This window comes from Tamandua tetradactyla, chromosome 2, assembly GCF_023851605.1.
Source record: "Tamandua tetradactyla isolate mTamTet1 chromosome 2, mTamTet1.pri, whole genome shotgun sequence".
Classification (NCBI taxonomy): Eukaryota; Metazoa; Chordata; class Mammalia; order Pilosa; family Myrmecophagidae; genus Tamandua; species Tamandua tetradactyla.
The window spans coordinates 27,050,988-27,074,679 of record NC_135328.1 but is presented as its reverse complement, the minus strand read 5'-3'; positions in this window follow the sequence as shown (position 1 = coordinate 27,074,679).

The following is a 23,692-nucleotide window of genomic DNA, read 5'->3' as shown; positions in this document are numbered from 1 at the left end:
GGTTGTATTCAATTATAGGCTATATATGTACATATACATATAATTTCTTTTCAGTAAGTGTTTGATAAAATTATCCTTTTAAATTAGCTTTTAATTTCGAGGGACTTTTTGACATGTAGACAAACTCAAGTGACTTTCAGAGTTTGTTTGGAATGTTTTATAGGCTTTAAAATAGTATTCCTTGTACTTTATAGACTCTCCAGATGCAGAAAGGGCTAACTTTTCTTAGTCATTGCTTACACTTTGGTGGTGGGTGTAACGTCTGGTAGAACAGAGGCCAGGGCACAGCAGGCACAAATTATGCTTCATTTTCCCCCACAGCAAAAGGACTGGGTTAGGAGGCCACTAGGCTGTTGTCTCAGTTTCCTGAGGCTGTTGTAACAAAGAACCACAGACTTGAGGAGCTTTGAACAGCAGACATCCATTCTCTCCCAGTTCTGGGGACCAAAAGTCCAAAAGCAAGGCATCAGCAGGGAGGTCCACACTCCCTCTCAAGTCTGTATGGAAGAATCTATTCCAAGCCTCCCTCCTGTCTTCTGACAGGGGCGTGGCAGCAGTTATTCTGCTCTCTGCCCAGTGGTCCGTGGCACTCTCGCCTCTCTCTGTCTGTGTCTAAGTCTCCCCTTCTTGTGAGGACACCAGTTACAGAATGTGGAATGGGCCAGAGGGTCCACTGACTATGCAGCCCAAGCAGAACCCTCCAGCCACCCCTGACTGCTGGGTATCCTCTCGGGGGTCCCAGGGCAGCCAGGCCAGGCTGAAACCAGAAGAACCCCCTTCGACTTTACCACGCAGCTTTGCCAGCATAATCGCTGAAAATCTCCTATTGGTGGGTTGAGGGGAGAAAAAACTAAAGGGTTACAGTTAAAAAATATTGCCAGGGCGGGCCGCGGTGGCTCAGCGGGCAAGAGTGCTTGCCTGCCATGCCGGAGGACCCCGGTTCGATTCCCGGCCCTAGCCCATGTAAAAAACAAACAAACAAACAAAATATAATAAAAACAAGAAAATGTTTAAAGATGTTTCCCTTCCTTCCTTCTATCCTTCCTTCCTTCTCTGTCTTTCCTTCCTTTCCTCTCTCTCTCTTTAAAAAAAAAAAAAAAAAAAAAAAAAATATTGCCAGTCCTAGAGATATAAAAGCTTTGCTTGAGCCATAGGGATTCAGCCTAGGGAGGCAGCTCCTGTACTTTCCAGGCCCCAGTCCAGCTGGTCAGTGAGTATTTCTGTGCTGCACGTGGTAGCTGCTGAGAGCTCAGCCCAACGAAAGGAGGACAGTTTGTTCCAACGGCGTTTGCAGGCAAGTGCCCACATGCCTTTGAATCTTCTTACTTCCCGAGCGATACACTTCCATTTCCTCTTTTGCCGAGTAGGAGAAACAGCAATCCTTCTTTCTCATTCTTGGTGCATATTGTAAGGACAATTATTTTGAATGATATGGAGAGTGAACCATCATATGGATAGCGACTTCCTGGCAGGATGACCCTGCAGATTCGACAAAGGTGGCTGACAGAGAGCGGATGCCAGCGATATTGAATGAATAGGTCCTCAAAGTAATTCAATTTAAATTTTGTATAGACTTTCTAACGTGGTGACCCATAGAACAGACATTGGCTGCCTTAAAGAAGCAAGACTATCAGTCCTGGTGCTACAATTTCCCCTGCTTTTTCCCATTCTCATCAGCCACTGAAGATAATGAACTTCATGAATCAAGTTAATTTGACTGTCTTTGTGTGTGTGATTTACTTCAATAGACATGGGTGACCCTGCTTGTACCTCTGAATGTACTCCAACGCACGTTCCTGAATTGCATTTCTGGAAACATAGTTTCAGTACATAAGTGTTTGAATTTTCTCCAGTTCCAACAGAGGCCATTATCCTAAATATTGCAATGTGCAGTGATACATGGGTGGAACCAAAGCAGAGAAAAACACTTAAAACTACGATCAGCTTTTTCTTCAGATCATTTTTTAAGCTTGTTAGGAAACTATTGGATTCTATTTTTAGCCTTGAATTCCCTGCACTTGCTTTAAATATCATGTGTGTGTGCACACACGCATACACCAATGTGTATAAGGACGTCAGGTGGGTGCACGTGTCACTGTACCCCCTGCGAGACTGGAATAGACACTGGGTGTCTGTGCTGCCAAGAGTGGGTATACTTCCCTCCTGCATGGGCTAGCATGTGTGGCAATGCCAAGTCTGAGGGAAGGAGTTCCTAGATCCCACAAGAGCCACATGCTTATCAGGAGGGAACTTTGTTACGTTTCTGCAGCACATGCATTTGCAGAATTAAAGTGTGCAGACCCCAGGATAACCACGAACCCTGCTTGCACTATTCTGGGACTCCTTCAAAGACCTTTAATTAGATATTGTATTTAAAGGCATAGCTTGGCCTTGCACAGTTATGTCAGCAAATGGTTCTCTGTTCAATGGCCTCGGAAGACAAAATCAGCATCTGGTGGGACCAACTGGCATCCACTGAACGTTGGGGGAATAATATATTTTGCTAGAGATTTTTTGTTTGTCTGTTTGTTTTCCTGCTAGCTCACTCTTGGCCCAGGCTAGAGATAAACTTTGCTGCCTTTCAGACTGCTGTGCTTAATTTTCTGTGGTACCTAAAATGCTGGATTTGTACCCTTTTCCGTTGGGCTGCGGTGTGTCTGGTCGTTTTCAATTCAATGTTCAAGTTTCCTCTGTGTGCAGGACTCAGAAATGTTTCACTTGAGAGTTTAAGTTACATGATTTTAATTATTCACATCGCCTAAACTTGGCTCTGAAATCAACCATATCAGGCGTGGCGGTTCACCCAACAGTCTGAGTAAAGAAAGCAGAGATGAGGAGGTATCTGCTGCTAAGCCACCCCCGTGAGTGCCCGTATGTTAGGAAGGGGCTGAGGCGGGGGACGAGGCCTTGAGAAGCAAGGAGAACTAACTTATGAAGCACCCACAGCAATAGCAGCCCTGGGTTTGAGCTATATTAAGCACTTGAGCATCCCAAGGACCCTACTGGAGGTGGGGCATTCCCCTCATTTTTTCTGGTCCTACTTGCTTATCCACAATTTTGTGTTTGAGTGCGGAGGCTGTAGCTGCAGTGGGGTGAATTAAAAAAAAAATTCTTTAGTATTCTGGGTTACTTTGAAGGCTCTTGTCTGTCTCTATTATCCAGAAGTCTCTCTGGGTGTTTTCTGTGGCCCCTGTTTACAAATACCACCCTGGTTTTAAGTAATGAGGTTAAAATCTACAAGCTCACTTGTTTTTTTGGCCACCCCTATTTTATTGTCTGGCTATTTCCTGCCCACCAAGAATAAGTTCCTTCTGTAATGAGACATCAACTTAAGAATCAGCTACAGAAAGCTCCTGTAAATACACGGATCTAAAACTGAAATATTTTGGAGTGAAGAAGCTCCTGCAGCCTCTGAATAGCCAACACACTTCCATTTTTATCAGCCATAAGCATTTTAGAACTTCCATTTAATGAAACCATATGCTAAATTGTTACAACAGATGAGGTCTTTCGGATGGAGAGGGTGGATGCATATAAACTTTTCTCTGATTATAAAGGTCATACGTGGAAAAATAACAGAAAGAGGACCCAATAGAAAAATGAAACTCATGCATGACATAACCAATCCAAAATAAATCTACTAATACTTTGATGCATTTCCATTCCCTTTCTTTTCTTTCTCTCTTCCTTTCCTCTCTTTTTAACTCCTGACACATTTTAAACACTGTAAGGTAATCAGTGCCTTGGACAAGACTGAGTCTCAGGATATAATCACAAAGCCAATTTATTTCATCTCCTCCCATGTCACTTTCAAATGTATTCAGAAGAGATCATTTTTCCCCCAGGCTTTAAATGAATATTGGGCAGTTCTAAGACTTTACTGATCACTCCTAGGTAATAAGTCAGGTTTTCAACAAACTCAAACTCAATTCAGAAGTCAGAATAAATACCCAGTCCCTTATAACCACTGAAACTTTGATTTTAATCTAAATTTTGTTCCTCTTCTGCAGCGAGGAATTGGCTGCCATGGGGAAACCTGAAGAAGGCAAAAAGAGTGTGGTGGGACTGCCCACGTTCTGCCTATTTCTGGCCACTCCAGGTTTGAGTTGGGGGGAGGAACTAGAAGTGTCTTCTGTGACTGGCACTGTCCAAGGTAAGCTCTCTGCTATGGACACAGGCAGGTGTTTAAGGCCGAAGCTCCCATTGCCTTTTGTGTATTCCTTGGAGATTCTCTCTGCCTCCACCTCTGCCTTCCAAGACCTTTTAGGTGCAGTTCTCATAACCCCAGTGATGAACATTCCTTCTCCAGGGCTTACTGACCCCTTCCTCAGTCCTTAGTTACCTAATGCTCCCTTCTACTTCTACCCTCCAGGTGCCCTGTTGGGCAGCACCCAAAGCCCATGCTGGTGCTCTCTCACTCTCTCTTGCTCGTTGGTCTATGGGAAACATAGACCTTTTGCTCCTACAGTCTCCCAAGTGCTTGCATGCATACAGCATAACCCTCTCTCCTTCACTCTGACCTCCACAACAACCCTCTCCATTGAGATTTCCCACTTTACGTCTCTTACTGCAAGAAACATGTATCACATTTTTTGGATCCCATTGAAACTTTTCTCAACAGGCTTGAGATAAGTTTCCAGCACCCTCCCCTCCCACCCCCCACACACTTAAACCTTTGTGGGTGCACTATACCAATGGTTCCCTTCAAAGGAATTCTCCTCCAGGTATTCTTTCTTCATTTCCCAAACTGGTCATTTTCAAACTGTAGAGGTGCATGAGGGGTTAAAGAATCTTGTGACCAATTTTAGCCATTTCCTTTAGAAATTTTCATCTTGAGCTGGTACCTCACTTTGAAGGGTCCTATCCGTGGAAGCTTAGTGTCTCAGTAGAAATTTACAATTTAACATCTATGTCAGCTTTTGCGGTCCTTGTTTTCAAATAACACTCATCTTGACAATCATCCCATATTGTTGTTTATTTTTGAAAATGACTTTTAATGGTGACTTAGTAGCCTGTTATTTTAGTTTCCTATTGCCACTAATAAATTAATATGAACTTTGTGGCTTAAAACAACACAAATGTCTTATCTTACAGTTCTAGGAGCCAGAAGTCCTAAAGCAGGCCTAAATCAATCTTCCTGAGCTAAAATCAAGATGTTGGAAGGGTTGTCTTCCTTCTGCAGGCTCTTGGGGAGAATCTGTTACCTTCTAGAGGCTGTCCCCCAGGGCTTGGCTTGTGGCCCTGTGTCACTCTGACCTCTGTTTCCATCGTCACATCATATTCTCTGACTCTGAGCCTCCCCTACCTCCCTCTTGTAAATACCTTGTGATCACATTGAACCTACCTGGATAAGCTTCCCACCTCAAGGTCTTTAATTTAATCACCTCTGCTGAGTCCCTTTTGCCAGGTCAGGTAACATATGCACAGGTTTCGGGGATTAGGAAGCTGAAATGTCCGGAGGGACCATTATTCAGCAGACCACAGCTAGATGTTTCACCATTTAACTAACACCCCATTACTGTCGGACACTTGTGTTACTTTCGGTTCTGTATTTTAAATATTATAAATAGTGTTGCAATGAATGTCCTTGACGATTTCCTCAGTATAAATTCCTAGAAGTTGAGTTATTGGGGAAGAACATTTTTAGGACTCTTGTTTCAACTTGCCAATTCTGTTCCGGAAGGTTTTGTAAATTTTTGACTCCACAAGTTGTGTTTGAGTTAGTCTGTCACGCCATGCTCTCACCAGCATTGAGTGTCATGATTATTTTTCATTTTTGTCATTTTGCTAACTAAAACTGGTATCTCCTGTATGTCTTTGATTACTAGCAGGCTGAGCATTTATATTTATTTCTTCCTCTGTGAAATAGGGGCTCATTGATTTTTGCCACTTTATACAAGACTGTATTTAGAACTGAAAGCTTTGTAGACAGATGTATCTGGTTTTAATTCTTTTTGGGGGGATGCAGGGGAGGCAGCTGTGTGACCTTCTGTGAATAGCTTTGCCTCCCTTTGCCTCAGTAACCTTACTTTCTACATGGGAATAATAGCACCAGTTCCAGTGTGAAGTTTAAAGAAGATGATGACTGTTCAACAACTAGATGGATGATTCAAATGGTAAGAATGGGTTGATGTATAGCTACTATTTTAATTTTGAAAATGGGCATTAGAAACTTTTAAATGATCAGTAAGGTATAGTGTTTCGTATTCATTGAAAATTGTTTTTGAATTTCTTATTAATCTTCTACTTTTGTGTACTTTTTGAGTAAAAGTACCTATTTTTATGATTGTTGTACTTGCAATTTCATTCATTTATTTTATATTTAGAAGTTATTCCCTACCCCCAAGATATATGACACATTTGCTGTTATTTTCATTTTTTACTAATTGCTTTTCTTTGTTTATATATACATCTGTAATGTATAAGGAATTGGCATAGGTGGTTATATGAAATGTGGATCAAGTAGAGGTCTTTACCTCCTTATATTTTTAGCAACCTCCCCATATCATTTGGTGACTAGTCTATCTTTTCTGCATTGGATTTGTTGCAACCGTTGTTAACTATATATTAAGTTATAGATTATTCTAAAATTGTCCAGCTTTGTGACAATATAGTTCTGTTTTAATGGTTATAGTATTATAAGTTTTTGTGGACGAATTCCCTCTCGTTTCTCTTGTTTTAAACCTGCTCTTGGGTATTTTACTCATCTATTCATTATTTTCTGAATAACCTTACAATCGTTTCCTTGATATAAGGCCCCTACCTACAATGTAAGAGTATTTGGCATCCTTGCTCATTCCATTCATCGGGGAACTTGGAATATCTCTTGATTTTCTCAAGTCTTGTTTTGAGTCACTGTAACACTCGACGGTTTAATTCTTGTAGAACACACAATTTCCTTAAAGTTACTTGGGGATATATTTTAATAGGAAAAAAAATTCCACTATGTTTTTAAAGTAGATGTTGCTGTTACATAGAAAAGTAATTGATTTTATTTTTAATTTTATTTGACCAATTTAGCTATTTATCTTTAGTTTTACTATCTGGCCAATAATCAAAAAATAATCATTTCACATCCTCTTTCCCAAGAATTGTATCCTGATTTGTGGTTCTTGCTTATTGTATTGGCTAAAATGCCCAGAAGAGCGATAAATATTACTGTCACTGATGGGCAGTCTCATCCTTTCTCTGCTGTTAATTGTAATGCTTCTGGTGTTTCAACCTGAAGTAGGATGATGATGTTTTCTGCTCATGGAGGTACTCAGGGATTACTTCAATTACCTTCTTTAAAAATCTTTGTTAGGAGAATTGGAAAAAATTTCATGTAAGTAGCCCAGAAACATGACAGACATCTATTAGACCATATAACTGACATTTTCGTAAAATAAAAAGAACTTGGGTTTTCAAGCCAGACGGATTTGCGTTTTAATACTGAACCCAGCACTTGTCTGGCTGGACACTTACAGCTTTTCTTTCTCTTTAAAAGGCAGATGATAATATTCCCTTATAAGTTTGTATTGGGGATTAAATAAGATATGAGAAAAGTAGCCAAAACAGTGTTCGGTAGATAGTAGATGCTAAACACAGAAAACACCCTACCCTCATTAATTTGCCTTTGCAAAATGTGGACTAGGAACACGCAAAATGAATTTTAATTGGAAAGACTAGCCCTTACTGATGACTTCTGTGGGATTCCACTTCTTCCTCTATGTAAAAGTTGACAATTACAGTGTCTCTCCTAGTTGTGAAAGTTCCATGACTCTCTAATTACAGCCACAAAAACACCCATTTCTCAGATTGCTTTGCAAAGCCCTCCCTGCTTTGAAATTGCAGCAGAAGGAAGAGTTCGAGAAGCCACAGGAAGCCTGGGCAGCAGCTGCAGTTTCCTCCTTGGCCCCTCCTCGGGGAGCAGGGCTGCTGCGTGCTGCCACAGTTGGGCTGTACTGTTCCACTGCATGGATTCATAGTTCACATTTTTCTTCCAGGCACATTTAAAATGTTTGGCTTGCATCCTCCTAGAGCTGTTTTATAAGGGCAATAACCGAAGCCAGGGTGTGCTCTTGTCAACAGGCAGAGCACGCAGTGGAGGCTGCCAAAGAGTTTCCTGCTCGGGGGCCACCCGTCCTTGGCCGCAGGATGCATGGTTAGAACTCATGGCAACTTGCACAGAGCAAGCGCTGGGACTTTCTGTTCTCGGACCTCATGCTTTGGATTCCATCCTTCAGTCCCGTGGCATTGATCAGTGGAGTCTGTTGTGTTGGTGCTTGTTTAGGACTAGCTCAGAGCACATGTCTCAGCAGCAGTCCAAGACCCAGCTCGAAGGCCTGGAGCTGGGAAAATGTTCTTTAAAAACTCACGAGCTGATCTTCCCTGCCATTGATGCAGGCTCAACGTTCCCACAAATCAGCTGCAGGGAAGGCAGGCAATTCCTCCACCCTGCTCTCTGTGAATTCACTTCTGGAATGGGCAAACAGCACAGATGCCCACCAGAGGGTTTAAACAATGCTACTCCACCCTCTTTGAAGTCCACCTTGGCAGGAGCTGATCTCTTTCATGTATTATTTATTGCCAGGGACCGTGACAGAGAGAAACCCCAGAAGATGGCTGGGACTATTTTCTCAGGATTTCCTTTGATTGGAGGCTGCTGGCAGTGCGTTCCTCAGCTGGCTCTGTCACAGAGCTGAGGCTCCGTGTGTCACCCCAGTGACAGCTGCACAAAGGAGGTTCTGGCTGTGAAACTACCTCAGATACTCCTCAGAACTCCTTAAGTGAATGGGGTAGTTGTTACTGCCTCACTCACCAGTAGGAAGACACAGCTGTGTCACTAGTGGACAGTACTTGGGCATCTAGCCCGAGAGATGTGAATTGGGATGTCAGCGCCTCCACTCACTCGCAGAGTGCTGCCTCCCAAAGTTGTGGCAGAGATTCAATGAGATAAGAGATGCAGAATGTTGAGCTCCTTTCCTCCAAATTCCAAAGCTGGCCTGGAAATTTTATAACAGCTTGATGACCACTAAACACTTTCTCTTTCATTCACCCAGCCCGTTATTCAATAATGAAAAGAAATTTCTTGCTTTGACTATTATAGGTGGTATAGTAGATGCTAGGCAAATAGAAATACATGTTCTAGACATAACCCCATACCTTGCTTATCTCAAAGATAGAAAGTTAAAGAACAATAAATGTAAAGGGTATAATGATAGCAGAGTGAAGAGGTAATGGGGTGCACCCAGGACGGGTTTAATGAAAAGCCTCCGGAAGAAGGAATACTGAACCAAGTGGATAATGTCAGCATATAGAGGACAGCATAAAATATCCCCAGAACTTAGAGGCAGAAACCTTTTGAGAATGATAGCCTTTTGCACTGGGGGTGCAAATGTTCATTGCTTCCTTGATAAATCTCTGGTTTTCCTCCCATCTTCATCACTAGCACCAAAATGTTCTTTTTAAACATAGATTAGATATTGTCCTTCTCCTGCTTGGAGCTCCTAGTACAGTGGTTCTTTTTGGTGTTTATCAGAAAGCTCTGAAGCTTCTACGAGTAACAGTCTCTCTAATCAGACGTCTCTAGTAAAGAAAGAGCCCCAGTAGAGGCACAGGCATAAGAGTTTTAAAAAGCCTTCTGCATAATCCCACTGTGCTCCCCTGAACCATGTAGAGTCCTTGGGAGAAGGGAGCGTGACAGTTTGGTCTCACTGATCACCTGTTTCCTCAGCACTGAGCACAGAGCTGGAGTAACACTGGGCTTGTGGCAGATTGAGTTATGGACCCCAGAAGAAAACATGTTCTTAATCTTAATCCATCTCCATGGGTGTGAATTCATTGTAAGTAGGACCTTTGAAGATATTTAGTTATGGTGTGGTGTACCGAATCAGGAGGGGTCTTCAGCTTCTTACTGGAAGCCTCATTGAGAAGGGCATGGGGAGAAAGCCACAAGGGGGAGCAGGAAGCCAAAAGCCACAGCAACCTGGAAGAGAAAAAGAAGATGCTGCCATGTGATGGGAAAGCCAAGGAACCCAAGAGTCACCAGCAGCCACAGCACTTCCAGCCCTGGAAGGAAGCAAGCCTTCTAGCCTCTGAAACAATGAGCCAATAAATTTCTGTTGTTAAGTCAACTCCATTGTATGGTATTTGTCATAGCAGTCCCGAAAACTAAGACAGGGCTCAATAAATGTTTGTTGAATTAATATACAGTTCAACTGTGGAGGATCATTGATGTTTACAACTACAGGGCAAATTCTAAACTGTTCAGGCTGACATGAAAGGCCCTGTACATAATGGTCCCAGTATATCTTACCACACTCTTCTTTCACCACTCCTTCTGCTTTAGCCTGTGCTTTAGGATTTGACATGCTTAAATGTACCATGCATTGTCACACCTCTGGTCTTTGTACATTTTGCTTTATTTGCCTGGAATATCTATCATCACCTTTTCCATATGGTAAACTCCTATTCATCCTTCAAAACATTGGTCACCTTACCAGCCCAGAGTCTTGGTAGAGCCTGTCATGATCTTTTCAAGCAGTTATGCTGCTTCTCCTCTTGTCTTCTATAGCACTTTGAAGAATGACATCTCAAGCAATAACTCTTTATTTTTTCATAGCTGATAGCAGAGGGTCTGGATCATAGTACATGGACTATGTAAGTTTGTTGAATTGACTTTCATTGAATCTGTATAAGGGAGACACCAGGCTATCTGTAAATCATGTGCGAATATTTGGATATGATTGCTGTGTTGAGAAATGGTAATCATGCCCAACTAAATAGAGCATATCTAAGGAAATGAGCTCCTATGATAGCCTTCAGCTCAGGAATTATTCACCAAGTACCAACCCTGTGTTTGGTGATTGGGACACAAAGATAGATAATTCACTCTTTCTTTCTTCAAGGAGTTCTTATTCTAGAAGGGAACACAGTTATATAAATAGAAACTTAAAATCAAGCTTGCACACAATTTGGGCAGAGACTGCCTAGATGTTCTTCAATACTACTTTTTTTTCCTGAGCATACATGTTCCCCAGTCTCCTGGGCCATGTAGTTGGGAGCATGGATTTATTTACATTGGGAGAAGTGAGGTTTGCCACTTCCATGCTTAACTCCTAAATTCTCCTATGATGTTATTGGCTTGTTCTCTCTTCCTGAGTTGATTACTTGATTCAGAGAATCTAGTGGAGGATTTCAAAACCCTGAGAAATGCCAGAGACACAAATGGAAGGAGGCTTGATCCCTGCACCTCTGTGTGGAAGTTTACCTGCCAAAAATCTCACTGGACTGAAATGAACAACACATAAACTTCTACTATATTCATCACTGTCATCTTTTTTTTTTTTAATAGTAACTAAAACACCATTCGTTTATTGACTAGTATGTATTAAAAGCTTATTAAGGGGCAGCGTGATGGTGGCTCAGTGGCAGAGTTCTCGCCTGCCATGCCGGAGGCCCGGGTTCGACTCCCAGTGCCTGCCCATGTGAAAAAAAAAAGGATAAAAGAAAAGCTTATTAAGGACAAGGCACTGGAAATTGGGAGGAAATAATAAAAAGATGCCTTTCCTTTCCTTGTGATTCAAGTTGGTACGAAAACCCAGAGGGATTTGTCAGACAGAAAAGGTGTGGAAAGGGTGGGCCAGAAAGAGGAATTAAAATGAACAATGGTCAGTAGAGCTAAGTAAGATAATAGACTTGAGCTTCTCTGGATTCCATTGTCCTGTTCCCACGCCTTACATATTTCCATCACGGGTCTCCTGAAAGACATGCTGAGGGGATAAAGAGGTTTGGGTAATAATCCTCCCTTGTACTAAATAATCCCATTAAGTGACTACTGGGGTTATGACAATACCAGAATATCAACTTCAGTAACACCCTTTATTACAAAAGAATCTCAGGAACCCAGAATGACCAAACTGGAGCGATGTGTGAAATTGTGTAGGCCACATCTTGTGGCTGAGGAAACAGATTCATAGAGAGGAAATGAAGTGGCCAAATTCTCACAGAGGTTAGTATCTGGGACCAGAGCCCAGATTCCCCAGATTCCTAGCCCAGTGGCTTTTGCACAAACACCATGTGTGAAAAGGGACCTTTTGACTATTTCAAGCACAGAAGAAATGTTAAGGCTAAATTAGGGAAGGAAAATAGCATTTATTACATGCCTACTATATACCAAACAGTGTCAAATACTTTACACGCATTTGATCCTCATTGATCCTCATGATATTGAAGTCAATAAAATTTACCCCTTTTACAAAAAAAAGTACCTGACATCCCAGGAGGCTGTCTGAGATCTTCTACCATCAAGGTCACTTAGGGTCAATTCATCCCATTTATTCCATTACATTTTACAAAACACTGTCCTGGAACCAGCTCTGTCTTGAGCCAGCATTTCATACTTCTCTCCATAGAGATGAGCGGGGGGTTAACAGGAACCCCTCATCTAGTTGCCATTCCAGTTCATGGTTTTCCATGGAACACAATCTCTGGCTCTTGGTGGTTTATGAACTATGCATGTGCCAGGCATTAAATCCCCTGGTTAATCAAATCTTTAAATTATACTGGGGAAAATATGATCAATTCTCTTACAGGATAGAAATTCATCCTGATATATCATTTCTCTAAATTTAAATTATGAATATAGAATCTATGCACATCACTCTTAATCATTTGAAGCTGAAGCAAATAAACTGTTCACAATGACTGTACCCTCTATAACTTATTAATATATGCCAATACTACCGATTACTGGTATTATTATTCCACTGACCAACCTAATGAGAAAAATACCTACATCATGTGTATGTCCATTGTCTGATCAATACTATTCATCAAATTAAAATCTTAGTCTTCCAACCAAAGCAATAGGCTGAGCCCCCAATCTTGGGGTTTGTTCACATGAAACTTAACCCTGCAAAGGATAGGCTAAGCCTCCTTAAAATTAGGCCTAAGAGTCACCCCAAGAGAACTTCTTTTGTTGCTCAGATGTGGCCTCTCTCTCTCAGCCAACACAACAAGTGAGCTCACTGCCCTCCCCCATCTACGTGGGACATGACTCCCATGGGTGTGGACCTTCCTGGCAACATGGGACAGAAATCCTAGAATAAGCTGGGACTCAACACCAAGGGATTAAGAAAACCTTTTTGACTGAAAGGGGGAAGAGTGAAATGAGACAAAATAAAGTGTCAATGGCTGAGAGATTCCAAACAGAGTTGACAGGTTATCCTGGAGGTTATTCTTACGCATTAAATAGATATCACCTTTTTAGTTAAGACATAACAGAGAGGCTGGAGGGAACTGCCTGAAAATGTAGAGCTGTGCTCCAGTAGCCATGCTTCTTGAAAATGATTGAATACAAGATATAGCTTTCACATGGTGACTGTGTGATTGTGAAAACCTTGTGTCTGATGATTCTCTTATCTATCTTATCAACAGACGAGTAAAACAAATGAAATAAAAATAAATAATAGGGGGAAGAAATGTTAAAATAAATTTAGTAGATTGAAATGCAAGTGATCAATGAAAGGGAAGGATAAGGGGTATGGTATATATGAATTTTTTTCTGTTTTATTTTTATTTCTTTTTCTGAATTGATGCAAATGTTCTAAGAAACGATCATGATGATGAATATATGACTATGTGATGAGAAAAAAGATATTCATATTGTATGTTGATTGGTTTTATTAATAAAAAGTTTTAAAAAGAGCAATTCACACTAGAAAAAAAATCTTAATCTTCAGAGCCATGAGGCAAACCACAGTAAGTGATTTTGAAAATTATTTTTTTGCACGATCATTATTTGCCTAGAATGGGTTTGAATCATTCGCACATATGCCATATCTTATAAATAAGAAAGCTAGTCAGAGCTAGATGACTATTGAGGAAATGTGATAGTCAGATTATTTCCAGTATCTGTGGGTATGAGGTACTGGAGAGTGAGAGAGTAAATATGTACAGGGCCATGTTTACGAAAAAAAAGAAAGCTGCAAGACAAATACAAGGGAAAAGTTTTCTTCTGTGCTGAGTAGCCAAGGTGAGGTCTGTATCAATATTGGCATTTGCCATTGCCAAGTCCATGTTTTGCATGACGATAATTTAATCAAGACGCGTTAGTGACAAAAGGCTTATCAAACATAGAAGGTTTTAGTACACAGGTTGGTCTGTTTGACAAAAGTGACACCCATCTTGCTTCACAAAGCTACTGCAAAATTTGTATCCGGCCTTGCAAAATTTTCTGTTGACAGCAAAGACTGTGCGGTGCAAACATATTGAGCACTTGACATGCTTATTACTCATCATAAAAAAGAAGTGTTTCTTTTTTCAGGAAGCAGGGATGTTTACTTTTACCCCACAGGAGCAAAATGTATAATAGAAATTATATGTGTGACCTGGGAGGTCAAACACAGACTTATTGAATGTGAGAATATTTTTTGAAAGAAGAAAAGAATAGATACTGTCATTGCATTTTACTAATGAGAAAACTAATGTATAATGAATTTGAGACACCTTTTCTGTTCCTTTCGGCAATTGTAACAGACAAGGATCCGGTAAAGTCAACCAACATCAAACTTCGAATTCGGAAAGAGCAGCTCCGTAGTACATTTTGTTTGTGAATTTATCCTCTTAATATTTATTTGATCTGTGTATTCGTTCAATTTCTGCTAAACTTCCAATAGGATTTTTTCTATCCAAATCCTTTAAAGAAGAGAGAAAATTAATAATTTTAACAAAATCTATTCAGAGACTATTTGTAAAGGGAGTACAAAATTTATCTCTGATCTCTTGTTAGTCAAGGCACAAAAAAGAAACGGGATGTAACCTGACTGTCTTTATGTGAATAAGAGGAAGTGTAGATTTTCTTGGGTAGAGGAAGAATGTTCCCAAGCAGTAAATTAAAAGAGAAATTCAATCACTGCTTTATGTATAGACCCCCCCCCCCCACACACACACAGATATGATACTTATTAAACGGGCATTGTCTTCAACAGAACTCTCAAACCACCTGTGCCATAAATGGGAAAAGCAGTGGAGTTCCTTGAAGTGTTATACACAAAGCTTTCCAGGGCAGTGACCCTATAAGAAAATGACAGTCATCTGAAGTTAATTCCCAGGGCTCATAATTTCAAGGAGGTCATTTCAAGTTCATTCCAAGGTCTAAAACTTTTCTGATTAAAAAAGATCACACTTCCTAAACGGATTTTTCCTTCTATGAAGTTTGGCTCTGTATGGGGTAAGTTTCTAAATGTGCTCAAGTTAGGACAGATACACTATGAAGCAGGTTTCCAAACATATTCACTCCTGTTTGTGTAAACTCCAAAGAGACCCAATTTGCTAAAGTTACTAAGGTAGAAGGTCTGTCTTAGCCATCATTACTGCTTCATTGGAACTTCCACCCATTTGTTAAAATTTTAAATCTGAGCTATGCCATCCAACTCCATTTCTTCCTCTGTCTTCAGTCATTCACCTGCTGCCACAGAGGCAACTCCAGAATTTCCATGCAGGGAGAGTTGAGAAGTGACATTCTGACAGCTTATGGTCCTAGAGGCCTTATAAAGTTATCCCTATGACCATATACATTGTACTTATGTCTACTGCATATTCATTTGTTTTGACTTGGAGGAAGAGATAAAAATTATTGGGCTGCTCTTGAACCATTCTGTGGTACTATCACTGTTCACCCAAAAGCTTGGACATATATCGACAGTACCTACTGGTCTATGAGCCCACTGGTCTGTGAGCAACCAAATTAGAATAACTCTACCCTTGACTTCCCTTCACTCAGTTGTCAGAAGGGAAGAGTGGAGAAGCACCCCCATCTGAAGGCTTGTGTGGAAACAATGTCCTCATCAACCTATGTTGTATTTCAGGAAAACAAATGAACCAAAGATTCAAGGACCCCAAGTTCAAAGCCAGCAAGACTGATTAAGCAGAAGGATTGGGATGGGTTGTCCTATAGAGTCCTTGGAACTCATGTGATGCACCTCAAGGACATGGCTGGACCATGGCACCCAGGTTTGAGTATAGTATGATTTCTTTGTACTTCTTTGTATAGTGCAAGCTCTTTTGCACTTGCATTGGGCAGCTTCCTCTTCCTGGATTGGCCTTTCCTCTGCATAACAGTGGTTGGATTTAAGGAAAAGAGCCAATTTTGTCTCTGATTTGTTGGCTGTGGAACACTGGCTTCCTCATAAAATTCATCAAATCTGAGAAGGGTGCCATGATTCCATTCAGGTTCTTTCTGCTCTCTAATATCTTCCCTGACAGAAGTGCCCAAATCCATAATCATAATATTGACAATAACAACACTAGCCTCTATGCTTTTCTGGCTTAGCTGTGTGTAAAGGATCCTGATATTTGGTTCCCACAGGTGTTACAAGCTCTGTTTTGCAGCAGATGAAAACTGTGGTTCAAATAGGTGACATGGTTTGCTTGTGATTGTATAGCTAGGGCATGGCTGTGGACCTGGGAAAGCTGGGCCCCCACCCTCTTTTAGGTAGGTAAAGTTCAAAGGTAGGAATTTGTTCACAGTGGTTGAGAGTGAAACTTCCTTTATGAAAGAGCCAAGGGGTTCAGATCTGAGATTAAAAAAAGGGAGAAAGGGGTGGGGAAGCAAGAAGAGACAGAAGCAGCTGCTCCGGAGAGTGGCACAGATCATTCTTGCCACTCATTCTCTCTTTCACTCATATTCCCTCACCCCCTCCCCACCCCCCCACCTCCACGCGCTTTAACAAAATAAGACAAGGTCAGTGGTGCTTGCTGTCCTGCTGTAACAAGGTCTGGACCACAAGACCTAGGCTTTGGGGCAAGCTCTTTTGCACTTGCATTGGGCAGTTTGCTCTTCATGGTTTGACTTCTCCACTGCCCAAGAGTGGTTAGATTGAGAGAGCTAAGATACTGTTGTAAGCAATAGTTCACTGGTAAAGGTATAACAACCACAGGAAGAAAAGGAAGCAAGAGCAGAGAAAAGACAAAAGAAAAAAGAAGTGCTTATTTGTTGCATTTGCAGAATTCTGTGGTATGAATACTTTCATCATGATCCATTTCAAGCTACCATCTTGACATCACCTGGCTCACAAAATTCCTGAATATTTAGCCACTGTCTCTCACAAGCCAGTACAAGCATCTCCAGCACAGCACTGGTTAGGAAAACAAGCAACTAGCTTTGATTGCAGTCCTTAGACCTGTCTTTTGCTATGTAATGAATTTTTCTATGCCACTCAGCTTCGTTCACCACTATGTATATACTATGAGCCAAAGATGCACAATTCAGATTTGGCTCCATCCTTGGTACATTTATTTCCCTTAGAAACTGCAAAGGGTGGGTACTAGATCAAAATAGGATGACTAGCATCCTTGAGTATTCTCATATTTCTCTGTCTCAACAGACAATTGCATGTGTGTGTATGTAGATGCATATATGCTCATGGATATAAAAACACCCTACTCTATTAGCAAGATTTATAAACTCCCATTTAAGAAGTGCAGTTGTTAATAGAGTATGTTTCCCAATGAAATAGACATGAATTTGAGTCCCACCTTTTTCACTTGGATATGCTGCTTACATCTCTGTGTCAATCTCCTTATTTGTGAATTGGGGGTTTTAATAAGTATCTGATAAGGTTGGTCTGAAGATTAAATGAGATAACAACATGGTTTAAGGTTTGTTAACATCCAATAAATGACAGTTGTAGTTTCTAGTTTCCCTGTACCTGCCTCAGTAAGTTCTCAGCTGCTACCAACTTTCTTCCCTGCCTTCTGTGGACACCTTAGGAGAAAGCTGCAAAGTACGTGATGGCAGAGTGACATTTATTTGGTTCCTGTTTACACTGGGTGATATGGGGTGTTAATAATCTTGTGAATTTTTTTATTTAAATAATTTTCCCACATGTTCAAATAATGTATTTGTCACCTCTTAGAGGCCTGGGAACAGATCTTATCTGCTTTGCCACAAAATGGTACCTGCCTGAGTAAATACAAAAACGGAATGAAACTATGCAGAGAACTTTGTCCAGCACTTGTAACTTAATTCACCAAAGGCAAACAGACAATGTGGCGACCTGGCAGAGCAAATTTAATCACCAAATCCATGATTTATAAGTCTCTTAGATGCAAATAAAACATTTTCAAATTGTCCTAGTGGCTATATTAAATCCTTAAAGAGCAAGAAACAAAAATCGATCCTGTGAACTTAAGGTAGTTTGTCAATGTATTACTTTCTCCACAACTTGATACCATTTGCCTAAAAAAAAAATTAGTTATTTTATCATTGTGATTCATGTGTATAACTTAAAGAATCAAATAATCCTACAAGGCAAGTACTTGTAACTCTTTTAGTTCATTCTTTCCATGCTTACCTCCATATCCTCTAAATAGCATGCTATGTGTTGATTCGCTTTCCCCCCCAAACATTATTTGGGTTAGATCAAATTTTAGTATTTATAGTACTATGATTATGCTATTTGCAGTTGACCCATAGAGTACATTTCCTTTTCCTCCACTGTCTTTTGGTTGTTCAAGAGCTAATGATTGTCTTATTGTGTTATTACTGTTGTGATTTTTATTTTTCTTCAGTTTTCTCTGTCCATGCTATTAGAGAGGCCCCCAAATGCTTACCAGGTTGTGAAAACTTCCTCTTCATCCATTCAAATGCATTGAGTGATTTATTGATTTCATCTTGCGGAAATGTTCTGGAGCCCCTGAACTGCTCCTACCTGGGCAGTTCACCCTCCAGACTTCATAGATGATTGACAGGACTTCAGGATCTTCCTCATCATTACCTTTGAGATGACCCTTTGCTTGTCTCTTATATTGAAGCCTCCTCCTCTGTTCCCTGCATCTTCTTTCTTGGCTTTCTCCCTCTTGTTGGTGAACATTCTCGAAGAGCTTCCTGAGTGAGAACTTGGAGTCAGCCATCTTTTGAGATCTCAACTTAGGAAGCATCTTTATTTTGTTGTCACACATAATTGATAGTTGGATCAGGTACTATATTTCAGTTGGAAATCAAGTTTGAATGCATTGCTCAGTTTTTGTAGCTTTCTGGCTTGCTTTGAAAAGGCTGCTACCTTTGTGAGTCTTCCTTATTGTATGAAAACATTTTTCCCCTTCTGAAAGATTTTGAGCTTGCCTTTGTGCTAGTCATCTAAAATTTTGTACAGATATGTTTTCTGGTGGGTGTATTTTCACCCTCCACCAGACTCATTCAATCTGAAAATTCCATCCTTCAATTCTGAATTATTTTTCTTGCGCTAATTCTTTTTATTCTATTTATAGAATAAAAGTCTATCTTCTATTTTATATGTTTCTTTTTCTTGAGTTCCATTTTTTTTAGATGTTTTACCTGCTGGAATGGTTCACTAATTTTCCTCGCCTATTTTCCACCTCCATTTTCATCTTTTTCTTTTTTTCTGGATGGTTTCCTCAAATTTATCTCATAACCCTCCCATTTGGTTTTATTTTTTTCATTTCTACTTTTGTATTTTAAATGTCCATATGTGCTTTGTGCTGTCTAATGTTCATTTCTTATGCCATACTGTATTTGATTCATAGATGCAAACTTTTTTTCTCATGTCCCTGAAAATAATAATAATCAGCTTTTTCGAAATTTTCATCCCCCTATTTAGTCTATGCTTCTTGTTTTTTTTTTGGCCGGGGGATGGTATTTATATTTCATGTTAAATGCTTTCTCCAAACACCTCACATTTAAATGCAGAACACCAAAAATCCTCCACATGCATGAAGAGATTTCCTACGGACTTCAGTATAGCATTATCTGGTTGGGTCATTTCAAGCATTTCATACCACAATACTATTTCTTTCTCTTGGAATAGTCAAATTCACTGGGAAAGTCTCTGGCTGGAAACTGCATGTGTATGGTGGTAGTTTGAGGGGGGAGTAGTTTGAGTGCTTCATCATTTGTTACGTGTGCCTGTATTTAATACTCCTTTTTCAGTATGGCACCCACTTCTCAACCCTGCTCAGGGTCTCCCATCCAGAGATGTGCAGTTTTACCCTCTAAAGAGAAGAAAAGCCTCCAATATTCTACCAGAGCGTGACAGTGACAGTTACTTAACTGCATGCTGTGAAGGTGCAGGGTCTCGCTGATTTTTAAATAGACTTCCAATCAGTCCTCCTGTGTTTTGTGTTTTTGTTTTTTTTTAATCCTCCTGTTTTGAACCCCACATTTAGAGAATTCTGGAGATACTATGGTGTAAAATGGTTGGCTTCTCAGCTTTCTCTTCTGCTGGTTTCTAGTTCTTTACTGGTTCTGCTACTTCAATTCCCATCTGCTTTCCATTTCCCAAAAATGCTGTTTCTGTTTTCTCCTCTATTCTTCATCGTTCTGGATTTAAGTCTAATTGTAAGCCCCTAAACTACTATTCAAGTGGAGTTTTGAGACAGAAGGAAAATGCATGTATATAATTCATAGCCTTTAACTACAAAGTCTCTATTTACATTCAAAAGTAGTGTTTCCTCACTGCATTTCCCAACTTCTTGCTTTCACCGTTTGTTGCTATGTTATTGCCTTTTAGTGTCTGATTCAAAACCGTGTATGAGGGAATAATTAGAAGCCCAGCACCCTACTGAGTGCAATAGAGGTTGAAATACAAGAATAGGGTCCCCCTCAAGAAATTTTGTTGAGAGTCATAGTGTATTTTGAAGTAGTCATTCTGCTCTACTTAAATTTCTCTGCCTATTTTTCTCAATTTTCCCATCTTTCTTTGGGCTATTTTAAAATTACCAAGATATTTTCAGGTTTTCTGTGGCTTCCAAGGTCAACAACATAAAGATAAAGCTCTTTAGCTTTTACCATGTATTCTTATCTTTTCATTCCACTATTTATAAACTTTCTGCCATACTTTGTCTCCTTGCACTCATCCCTACCATGTACTCCAAGTAATGGCCCTTCTTGCTACTTTTCATATATGCAGCATTTAAGAAAATCTGTGCTTTTCATCTTTATATCTGCAGTTCCTTTTGTTGCAAACAAAGATGGAAAGACACAGTCCTCACTTCAAAGAAGTGCTTGATTAGAAGGGGGGTTGGCTACGTAACCAAGAATTGCAAGATAATATGGCATCTGTGTTAATAAATGTACAAAGATATGTGTTATTAATTCTTCAGATCAAATAATTTTCTGAAGATGGAGAGAGCTGAGCTGTTTTGAAATATGATTAGTAGATGACCAGGTGTTTTCTATTATAATTTTACATACTCTGGTTATAAATTAGCTTTCTTGCAATGTTGTAAACATATTAATTCAGGGCCAGTATTTGAGTCACTTCTGGAATACTTAATGCCTAGCATGGAGCCTGCCACATAGTAGAAAATCAAAAAATGCTGAATGAGTTAAAGATGTAGATGGTGCAGAAATTTGAACTGTCTATTATTGCCCTCAGAACTTTTCTTGAATTAGATGAGTAAATCAATGAGTAAATAAGATCGATGATATAACATGACTTTTCTAGAACAGTTTTGATGAACTGACTCTAGTGATTTACTGTTTTGATCTTATCTAAAGAAACAGTATATCTATATAATTTTTATTATATTCAGTTTCCAAAAAATATTTGGCGTGTATCTACTAGCTTAGTAAGAAGATATTGTACCTTATAAGACCATCTATTTCTCCTCCTCCAGAATAATTCAATTGCTGTAGCTCACAGAGAAACAGAAAGATTTAGTGCTTAACCCAGGACTCAGATCTGATCTCAGTGGGAAAGTTGAGAAATGACCTAGAAACTTCCCCATCCACTGGGTTTATTTTAGGTCACTCACGGAAGCACCTGAATGGAAAACCTAGTTTCTTGGCTATTGTGTTGCTCACACAGGCAGAAATATGCCACTGAGTTTACTGATCTATAAAGAGAATTATTTAACATGACTGCAGCTCCACATACTTACTTGTATCCTTGTGCGCGCTCTAGATTTTATGAAGACAACAGAAGCATTAGTGGCAGATTACTAAATCCACATTGGGGATTCAGAATTGAGGCGTGCTACTATATTATTAATATAAACATAAATAACTAGAACAAGTGGTAATTAACACCCAGTGGGGTTTCAGTACCAATTTCCGATACTTCCTCCCTCTGAACTTTGAAACTCTTTGTTAAGTGTACTTATAACAAATAGTTCTATTCAGGATTGGTCAGGATTTCTCTGTTTTGTACACCAGCTCTTACCAGTCCTCTCCTAAAGAGGTATTTTTTAAATGTGTGTATGATTTGGCTAGATATTGCTACACATCATGGCTTGCCAAATCTCAATCAAAACCGTTCTTGCCTACCCTAAAACCTAGGGCTTTATCTGAAATCCTACAAAGGTAATGTAGAATTACCAATCCAGTAATGCATTAAGATTACTTTCCAGAAACCTACAACGTCCAGTTGGTTTCCTAGGACAGATAAGTCCTAAGACCCAGAGGGCCCAGCCTCTCCAGAACATCAACTAGTTCCATCCCCCATCCCATGTTATTGACAGCCCTTTCCAACATGAAAAAGTTAGAATGGGCACAGCCCAAATACCCCTAATGATTGGGAGAAAGATCAAAGGAGAAGGAGGAGTTATAACAGCGAAGGTAGGATTTAACAAATGAGTATGACTCCTGAATCATTATATTGATATTCCTTTTAGTCTCCAGTGTCTTGAAGCAGCTAGAAGGAAAAACCTAAAATTGTGGAACTGTAACCCATAACAAACACTGAAATCTGTTCTATAACTAATCGTTGCAGTGTGCTTTGAAATTTATTGCTTTTTTGTATACATGTTATTTTTCACAATAAAAAAAAATTGACCGGGGGAAGAAAAATAGCCCAATTGTTGCTAAAACTATTTCACAAATTCTTTTATTAAAATAATGTTATCCAAAAAAGTGTGCATTTGAGCTAATAGGTGTCCCCTTTAAATGAGACCTACAGTCTCGACTTCACCAAAGTCCTCCCAGTCCCACTTTGCTGCTCAGTCTCCAAAGAATATGACTCTTTCATCTCTTATATTGGACTATCTGGGCCTTATGTTGGTATGCTCATATAATCTGCAGGATATACAATGATAGTTTAGTTTTTAGTAATAATTCTGTTTAGTGCCCAGTCGTGAGGTGGGTAGGTCCGTCTCTGGCAGCCAGGGACTGCCTGTCCTAGCACACACGGCCTCCTGGCCACAGCAGCACGGCTTGGGTTTGGAGCCCAGCTTCCCACCTACTAGCTGAGAGAAATTAGGATGCCACTCAGCCGCTCAGTTTTAAAATGTGTAAATCAGAAATATCAATAGTGCACACCCTACTTGTCAGTTCTTGAGATGGTCCATCAAAGGACCTAGCTCATAAATGATAAATGTTAGTTCCTTTTGTCCTCCTTCTACCATTGTTACTGCTGTCGTTATTACTGGTATTATTGTGTTGTAGCTGTCTTATTCCAGGTGGAAGGGATTAAAAAACAGAACTGAGAAAGACATGTTTGGCCTTGAAGAGCTCGCACTTTGGTGGTAAAGAGATATGAACAGTGTAACAAGGGCAGTAGGAGATGTGCTTTGAGCACTTAGTGGAGCTGAGTGGAGGGAGACCTGACTCTGAGAAGAGGAAGAAAATGTGGGGATATAGGGGAGCCTCCACAAGGTGATAGCTCAGGGTTGCCACTCCTGCTTTGGCAAAACGGGTAGGGTTCTCTCTCACAAAGGTATCGGAGCTAGTCAATCACGTTTCAAAGCTCTG